General features: G+C 41.6%; 1 protein-coding gene across 1 annotated transcript in view; it reads right to left on the bottom strand.

Annotated features, from left to right (window-relative positions):
- The window catches only part of FRMPD4 (FERM and PDZ domain containing 4), a 171,098-nt gene that overhangs the window by 67,649 nt on the left and 93,439 nt on the right, over positions 1–10,010 (bottom strand). The window lies entirely within an intron of this gene.

Below are 10,010 nucleotides of genomic sequence, written 5' to 3'. Positions count from 1 at the left end.
CCTGGGGGGCGCCAGCCACCGGGCAGTGACAAGCGGGCGAATTAAAGATTTACCGGCAATAATGGGCTGCCCTGACAGGCAATAACAGGGCTGCCCTGGGGGCCCCAGGCGTGAGGACCCAGCGTGCAGCAGCTTCACAGTGCAGAGAGAGACGGAGACCAGCACGTCTGTGACAAGGTGAGTGATTTCATGTTTTTATTTTCCTCTGTCTCCCCCCCGTGCTACTTCCTCCGGCCGTGTAAACTGACACCAGCCAGGAGGACAGTGTCAGAAGGCTGAGAGACTACTCACCATTCCAGAACACAGAATAGCTGAACTTGAAAGTTTCAACTATTCTGTGTTCTATTACAAGAACACCATTTAGTTCAGCAGGTTTGAACTGAAGAGGACCGGGACCAAACGGCTTTAGGGCTCAGTCACACCAGATGCAGTGCGTTCCGGCCAGATTCTGGCCAAAACGCACTGCCTCGCATTGCGGCCGGTTCACTTTTTTGTGGGGCAGCAGGGGGTGTGGTGGGCCATTGAAGAGAATGGCACCGTAGCCACGCCCTCTGGCTGCAATGCGATCGGCCGTACGGGATCGCAAGGCACATTATGCCTGCAGTCCGGTGCAAGCAAAATAGTACTTGCAGAATTTTGACCACAGGCATAATGTGCCTTGCAATCCCGTGCGGCCGTTCGCATTGTGGCCAGAGGGCGTGGCTATGGTTGCCATTCACTTCAATGGCCCACCACACCCCCTGCTGCCCCACAAAAAAGTGAGCCGGCCTCAATGCGAGGCAGTGCGTTCTGGCCATAATCGGGCCGAAATGCACTGGATCTGATGTGAAGGAGGCCTTAGTGATTTTAATATGAAAAAGTTTAATAGAAAAAATCAAACATCAAAAAAGTGAAAGTTCATATTCCATCTTCCCATTAAAAACCTTTGACAACGTTGTCCACGACCATTCACACTCCCACTTTACAGACGTCCCCGCACACTTCCCAAATAATGGAAAATCACTGTTGCTGGATCTATCACTGACTCTGTGGAGGTCATAGAGGGTATAGAGGGTGAGGGCCCTATCACACCATCAAGAGTGCGTTCCAGTGCATTCAGCCTCTGGAACGCACTGGAAGGCAACCTGGCCGGCTCACTTTGTTTTGGGGCGAGAGGGGGCATGCTTGCAGCATTTTTGGCAGATCGCATTGTACCGGAACGCAGGCACTAACGTGCCACGCATTCGGGTGCCAGCGATCGCACCACGGGCTGTGCGGCCATTGAGTTCAATGCACCGCCAGTGTGTTCCAGAGGCCGAATGCACTGGAACGTATTCTTGATGGTTTGACTGGGCCCTTAATAAGGACAGCAGAAAGTCCACGGACACCAATCTCTGTCTTATTTCACCTAAAATGTAATTCATTAGACAAATGGAAATTCCTGACTTAGTTGTACTAATCCCCTTCCTCCAGGTAGAGTATAGTACATCCAAAAGTCTTCAGCAAAATCCACCGGTGTCATTACTCGCACTCTGAGGAGACCAACATTGGTGGATATTGCTAAAGACTTTTGGATGTACTATACTCTACCTGGAGGAAGGGGATTAGTACAACTAAGTCAGGAATTTCCATTTGTCTAATGAATTACATTTTAGGTGAAATAAGACAGAGATTGGTGTCCGTGGACTTTCTGCTGTCCTCATTAACCCTCTAAACCCTCCACAGAGTCAGTGATAGATCCAGCAACAGTGATTTTTCCATTATTTAGCAAGTGTGCGGGGCCATCTGTATGAGTGGGAGTATGAATGGTTTTGGTTTTGGACAACGTTGTGAAAGGTTTTTAATGGGAAGATGCAATCTGATGATTCACTTTATTGATGTTTGATTTTTTTCAAATAAACTTTTTCATATTAAATACCTGTACACCCCCACATATCACTGGGGGCACGCAAAATTTTGTTCTGCCCCGGGCGCCCAGCAGGTTGGTGTGGTAGTCTCACATCACCTTCCCTGGCACAAGATGGCATGGGGCCAGCCCCCTCTCAGCCTGCCCCTGAAGAGCTACCAGAATCTCTAGTCCAGTGAGACTCTTGTCCCCCAGGCATACCAACTGCTAAACAGCTTGGATGCATTTTGCCTGGGCCTTTCCCTAGTCACTGGGGTGCTTTTAGAAAACTGGTAGAGTCATTGGGTAGGGTCATTGAAGTGGAGGGGATAGGATTGACTGGACTGTCAATGTTAACATTCAGGACATGAGGGGCTGACACCAACTCCAGCTATGTACCCTGCCCTGCATCCTTCATAGCCACCAGCATGAAGATGTAATGTTTCTGCCAATGCTTGCAGGACCACATGCCTGTTGTGATTTGGGCCCATCTTTTGATTGCGTGGTCCAGCAAAATTAGCTTCCACATGCTGGTACAGCTGGCATTAAGATGCTGGGCATGAGGGTGATTGGGGGACATTTTTTTATTCCGCTGTTGTAGCTGTGGAAGAGACTCCTGCCTGGTCAAAGATACTGCTGTAGATGGTGAGGTGAGGTTGGAAGACTTACAGAGAGGCTCAAACCTACTCTTGTCCCTACTCAGCGTGGCCCCATGGTGACCCTCTTCCTTGTTTAATGTGCTGAAAGGTAAGTCTCTGAAACCCCTTTTTAGACTTCTCTCCCTATTGCTTGACGCAGCATATGTTGTATTGGATGCAGATGGAGTATTTTGTGGAGTGGGGGAAAAGGTGGAAAGTGTGAAACACGGAGGAGGAGGCATGTAAACCTTTTGCTTCTAACACGTATCATTGATGTGCTGCTCCAACTGAGCTTTGTGGTGCAGATCTATCTCCTTAATGCATGTAGTACCCAAATGACTAGTAGTTTTAACACAACTGATACACTGTAGGCAGAAGTTATTATACACAATGCTACTGTCGGCAGTATATGTGTGAAAAAAAGGCCCAGGCTGCAGAGGTATGTGGAAGGGGCCGAAGGCAGTGCCATCTGGTGGAATAGGATGGCTGCTCTCTCCAGTTCCATGCAAATTGCTTCTGCTCCAGGAGAAAATACTACTTCTTTGCTGTTCTGTTTCTCCTTCATTTTTTTTCCTCTACAATCTCTGGCACCCAAGTACAGTTTGCTACCTCGTCATCCCCACCCTCCTAATCACTCGAGGCCACTTGGCAGTAAGCTGCAGGTATATTACTGCCAATCTCTGGTCTCTGATGTACCTTCTCTCTATGGTGATAATATATAATATGTGTGGGTGCACTTTGTAAGAAAGTATATTACTGACGTGGAAGAATCACACAGCAAAAATTTCAAAAGCGTGTCAGTCATTTACGAACAGAAACTAAAAACAAGCTCAGTCATGAAGGGGTTAAGCTGACTCCTCTATGCCAGTCTGGAGGGCTATGGTGAAATCAGCAGTAGAGGAGGAGGAAGATGTATAGCATGGCCACTATGTAATAGTAAAGCCCCTGGCTCTCGATGCAGTGGCCAGACCAGGGTTCACTGCTCACCCACTACTAGCTCCGCATCTAGAACCTCTGCCTCTACCTGACATTATAAGTACAGGAGATTGCTTAACTTTATCATCAGCTGTGGTGGGATAAGTGGGATAAGGATGTGGTGCTTTGATGCACTAAATATGAGGTGATTTGGTGCAGAAACCTGTACCACACAAGAATGCATTAATTTGTTGCAAACAAAGGACAACTTTGCCCATGTCAATCACAAGTTTACACTGCTGACCCTGGCAAAATTATATTAAACAAAAAATATACAAATTTACTTCTCCAAAAATGAAACCTAAAACACTAAACCCCAACCCTAAAAACGAGAGTTGACAGCTGGCAATAGCAGCAGCTTTTTGTGGACTATGCGATGTAGAAGTGCTGATGCGTTGTATTATACTTCAGGGGACACTCACTTAATACCAATTATTAAAACATATCTATATTTCTAGACAATCATGTTTTTCAGTCTGACAACTAAAATAATATTGCACAGAGTTACATGATTTGTCAGATACCAAGCATGCTATGGATCGTTTGCACATTCTCCTTAGCAGATGTAATGTGTGTCATTTGCTTGGTAGACACCAAAGCATAGGCATAATTAATATCTAACTTATTCTCATCTTTTCATACGTTGTACTTCAGTAACATCACTTTTTATTAATTAAGCTCAATCATATCCAGGATTATGTTAATTGTATAACAACCTAACTATAGGAAATTCATCTGTATGTTAGTACAGGTCACTAACCCCAGTCTGTGTGTTATATCAATTTAGCCATTTATGACCAGGTTCATTAACAGGCTGCACAAATCATGGCCAAGATGTTTATACTCTCCATACCCTAATCTGCTTAATGTGTATATAGCTGGTTTTGTTAATGAGGGGATTACATAGTTGATTTGGAAACATTCTCCAGTTCAGCTCGCTTTACAGTGTAGCTATTTTGGCCCAGATTGTTCACTTTTCCTGCATTCTCCAAACTCTTCACCCTTTTGTGAATAGCCCTGTAGATCTAAATCTGAACATTTTTTCACTGAATTGCACATTTGGAAGAAATGAGAGTGGTGTTCTGTACAAATCTCTGTTCTTCCCACTTAATTTGTGGTTCGTTAGACCTCATTTTTGTTAGATTGTTACATTTGGCACTTAAGAAAACTCCCTTCTTTTGGCCCTTCTAAGCTACCTGACCACAGTTCAAAAGCCAGGAAGAACACTAGCTGCTATGGCAACATTAGTTTCTGCGCCTGTAAACCGCAAACGAGCTAGGTTCACCTTAAATATGCTCCACCCAAACCAGAAGCTCTTTCGTACTAAACAATAAAACCTCATATAAGCATTAAGGTGTTAATGTAATTTTGTTTTATCATTCTCAGTCTTTCAAAATCTGCCATGTTCACTAAAAGAATATCTGGTGGTCCTGCCATGAAAGTCCTTGGCAATGCAGTTCCTGGTATAGGGTGACAAGTGTCTCTCAGTTGTGCTCCTGCATTGTTACATTGTCACATGCACTCCTGGAAGTGAATACAAGCATCTGTGTCAACATACATTGAACAGGCATGGTTCCACCTTTGTCACTATTATTAAAGTGGTCCAGAGCAATGGTGTGCAACTGACACTGGAATGAGTGCATGTAGGCAGAAAGAGGCTAAAAGGGACTGGTGGAGATCAGGAGCAGTGAGAAACAAAAACGTATGAAAAAAATGTGAAAACAGGGGCAATCAGTTATGATAAACAGTGCTTTAGCAAACTAAATGTAATCAAGTTAGGATCTACTTCAAAAACCAGTTGTGGAACTTGGGCTTGCTAGTGATGCCCAAAATATCACCAAAGTACACAGGGCGTCTGTTGCATGCTCTGTTTGCATCTCCGCTAACATTACATTTGCTAGCAATAGCACTTCAAAAGGCCCAACACAAGAAATCTTTAATGATTTTCAGTGGCCCCTGTTCATACCTGAGCAGTAAAATGCCAGCAGCAAAACGCCAAACACAGAAAAAAGTACATGTGCTTCTTTTGGCAGTTTGCAGCTGGCTTTCCCCCCGTAGACTTCAATGTAAATGCCAGGAAACACATGCCAGAAGAATGTTGCACTTTTTGTGGGTGCGTTTTTTCCGTATTTGTACACGTGTTAGTCCATTGACCACAATGTTTCTTAAGCTACCAGTCTAAACGCAGGTCTTCATGTGCGCGCGTTTTCAAAAATGTGCCAAACGTGTGTAACCATGCGATAAGATGCTAGCTGAACCCGGATGTAGAAACACACAAAAACAATACCGCCTTGTGTGAATGGAGCCATGATGCGGTAAATAAATGGACCCTCTAACACAGCATTTGTAAACACTGTTTAGAATGAAGATAGTGTGATACAAAGTAACATTGTTACTTTTGTTTTTACTGTTTCATTCAGCTGTAGATCAAAGGGATGCGCTTCAAAGCGCATATGATGTCTGTTAAATCAACCTGACAGGTGAAAGGTTTTTTTAAAATAAAAATTGTTCCTTTTAAAACCTTATTAACACTTACCATAATTAACTCTGTCTTCCCTTCTGCCCTAAGCTATAATTTTTCTGATTTTTTTTTAATTACTATTTTTTTAATCATTAATATTAAAACTAATATTAAAGGGAATAGGCACCCTCTACTTCCAGGTGCTTCACCTGAGACAGTTGGTTTTAACACATCAGATAAATAGGATGATCTTCCATGCCCAAGTCAGGTCCTTTTTATGTAGTTTTTATGTATTTTTATGCAGTTTTTATGTAATATTTTATCAGTCTTAGATCCGCAACTCTAATATAATTCAGCTAGAACGATTCATGGGACTCTGAATCCGCAACAGAGGGAACTGTATGCAAAGAAATGTAATGATATTTAAATCCAGTAGCCGATATATGTAGTCTTTTTTAATTTTAAATTTTATAAACTGTTTTATGATGTTATAAATAGTTAAATGTGTTTTACTCCGACTGGATATGTGTATCCATGGAACAACTCACACTTATAATACCTTTATAATTCATGATATACTAGCATAGACTCCTGTAGCTATTAATTAATGTGTTTTAAATTGTTTTTATTATTTGGATCATGTTGTCTAATTACTGAAACTAACACTCTTTCCTTTGGTGATGTTAGTAGTTTAATCTCTTGATGCCACTACGGAATTGAACATAGATTTCACTGTATCGAATAGCTATGACTGTTATAGTGACATAAAGCCGTAGCTCTTACTGGGAGAGATCAATTGGTACCAGGTGGTACTAATTAAGCTAATTAGAGTAGTATAAGGAGAACCCTGTGAGAGGTGCAGACATGATTCCCCCTTTTGAAAAAGTGAAAGCACGAAACGCGTCAAGGAGGATCTGTCTTCACCGATCACAGCTAACACTCTGCCACTGATTTTATGCTCGAACAACTCGTCTGTCTTGTAAGTGCATCTATGTATTTTAAAGAAATAAATATTTTTTAAATTACTGCACTTAGAGGATTCCGCCGCCCTTTCTTCGTCTTTTTTCCCCCTGGGAGATCTTAATGTGTTTCCGTCCCCAGCGAGAGGTGAGGGAGCCTGCCAGAGGGAGGAAAAAAGCAGACCAGATTTTTTGAGAAAGGAGGACGGATCACAAGAAACCATAGGACTTTCCGTATTCTATGAATTATCCCTGGTTTGAGACGTTTCGAACTGACCACTCTGAACTGACTGCTCACTAAGATCGATGCCGGTATTTTAGTTAAATTAACCCCGCATTTAATCTTTGTCTTTGAGAGGAATCAGAGTGCACGAAGTAGCACTGTATATGTGATAATTTTTCATACTGTTTAATTTTTATTATTTAAGTGTTCGTACTATATTTAAAATTCGTCACGATTTAGAGATTGGGATTTTAGAATTTGTTTTTGTTTTTCTTATACACAACCAATCTGTGACACCGAGTCATTTATATTTGGATTGGTGTCTTTGAATAGATTGTCACATCATTAAGAGGTTTGTTTGGACAAACCATGTACACTTAGTACACAGAAACACCTAATCAATACACCGCCTGGTGATTGAAAACCCTTTTCCCACACCTGATTGTTGTATTGCACAATTATTACCGAGGTAGTGACTACCGAGATTTATAATTTTTTCACAGTAGAATCTGAACTTAGTAACTTCTTCACGTCCTATAGAGTACACATATTTTATTTATATTTTTCGAGACGGAGCGCAACTCACTTGCGATATAATATTAAAACTTTGTTTGCTATTATTTGGTAATTTTATATTTTTATTCCATATATTTATACCGCTGCTATGTGATTTGCATGTAGATTTTAAAAAAAATACTGTGTTCTACTTTCTTCTATAGCTAGTTTACTAACATGGGATTTCATTATCTATGTAATGTCTCAAGCATCTTATTTTGTACCAGATGCCCATGAACCTGGAGGGTGGTTGGATGGGCTGGCATCTTGGTCTTCTGACTCTAGTACAAACACAAGGGTTAAATTTGGTTTGTGTTTATTTCTATGGAAACAGGAAGAAGATAGCAGAACTGTCAGAATGAGCCAGCCTCATTATCTCAGAGAGAATCGGTGATGGCTGGGATTGGTTTTACAACCTGCTTGACTCATGGTAACCTTGAGAGTGGCTGGGTGCTCAGTATCTCAATGACCCCCACAGACATAAGTAGGTTGCTTGGTCCTGCTGAAAACAGTTAGATCAGTTGATTGTCATCATACAAAATATTAACTAATTTAGTTACAAAATGTACATGATGTTCTTTAGATGTTACTGCAGTACTGAAGTGAGATTACATTTCACAGGTACGAAAGGGTGTTGCTGAAGCAGGGTGTTAAAGATAAACTTCATCTTATGGAGGAAAACTACACTGCATGCTATATAACTTGTCCCTGTAATATAATCTAAAAAAAATGCTTCCTAGCCCTTGGAGCCCAGCATTGTGTTTCTTGCATCATAAGTCATCTGTGTGCCACTCTCCTTCTGTGCCACCTTCTTGGAGCTCCTTTTCGTGGGTGACTTTGTGATATTCCCACATGTGCGCAGACATTGGGCTGATCATGGAGAGATCAACGTCATGTCTGCATACATATGGGATCTCGCGGTGCACATGCTCCTTTCACTGACATACTGCCTCCTGGGAAGTGTGACGTTGACATCCCAGGAGGAAGTGGGGGCCATCCCTACATCATCCTTACCTAGACAAGCAATCTTGAAGTGGAGGGCAACACCTTTATCAAACAAAAAGAGTTATCTACTTTTTTAAAATAAAGAAAAAGGGATGGGGGAGAGAGCAGATAAGGGGAAGCTAATTTAGTGAGTGAAGGTCCGCTTCAAGAAGGCATGGTCTGTTATCATCTTTCTAGACCTCTATAAAAAGAATACTATTAGGTACACATTTGAATTAAAACTGACATTTCAATCTGATAAAGTGCCCTTTGCACAAGGTTGACAATACATTTTAAAGCTATGCAAGAAAGATTAAAGCTTTGCTAAGATCAGGGAGTCTACATGTAACTATGTATTTTGAGTCAGTTTACAGAAAGCGCCTTACATGTAAGGTGGGACATCTGCTTTGGTGAATCTGTAATGTGGAATCGTAATCTCTGTTTGATGTATCATACTAACAAAAAAATGTAAATGTTGGTTTTAACCTTACTAGTAGTGTCGCATGATTTGACGCTAGAACCTTTGAGGTATTAACATCTTCATACCTCACACATTCTGAATGTTAAAGATAGACAGAAAGTTGCAGTTGATTTTGTTTGAGAAAAACATAATTAGCAGATGAGTAAAGAGGGGTCCTAGATGTCCAGTGAGTTGGACTAATACAGTACATTTTGCTTTGATGAAAAACTGAAGCCCCGGACAAGTAGTTTTTAATGCAGGTATAGATTTAAAAGCTTAATGTTACATATTGATTGGAGTATACCTCTCATTTAAAATAGACCTGGGATATAGAGTATATAAATAGTAAATTTTCAGGATACACACTCAATGCATCACATACAGAATAAGTGCATTTTTTCAAGTTTTTAAAAAGTCCTGGGTTTTTATTTATGATGCATAAAGTGACCAAAAGTTCTAATGCTCATTTCATAAGATGAAACCATATAGACAGGGCAGAACTAGAGGTTTCATGACACTGAAGCAGGTTATAGTCATCATTAGCTAACAAATGAGAAGCTGTGGAGCACATGTTGAAAAGCATTCCTTGTGATTGAGCACCAGTCTTCAAACTGTGCTCCCTGATTCTATGCGTTTTTGGGCCTATTGCAGACTCATCTAAAAAAAAGAATTACATTTCCTTTAAATTAGGAATGCACCGATACCGATAATAGTATCGATATCGGTGCCGATACTGAGTATTTGGGCGAGTACTCGTACTCACCCAAATGCTCCGATGTCCAGCCCGATACTTCCTGTATCAGGAAGCCGGGCAGCGTGTCATTACACGCTGCCCGGTTTCCTGATTGGCCGGGAAGCGGCTCCATGCTCTCTCGTCACTTGTGATCAGAG

Source organism: Nanorana parkeri, unplaced genomic scaffold (assembly GCF_000935625.1).
Source record: "Nanorana parkeri isolate BGI_ZX_2015 unplaced genomic scaffold, ASM93562v1 scaffold913, whole genome shotgun sequence".
Classification (NCBI taxonomy): domain Eukaryota; kingdom Metazoa; phylum Chordata; class Amphibia; order Anura; family Dicroglossidae; genus Nanorana; species Nanorana parkeri.
Note: the sequence above shows the minus strand (reverse complement) of the source record. Positions and strands in the feature narration are given on the sequence as shown.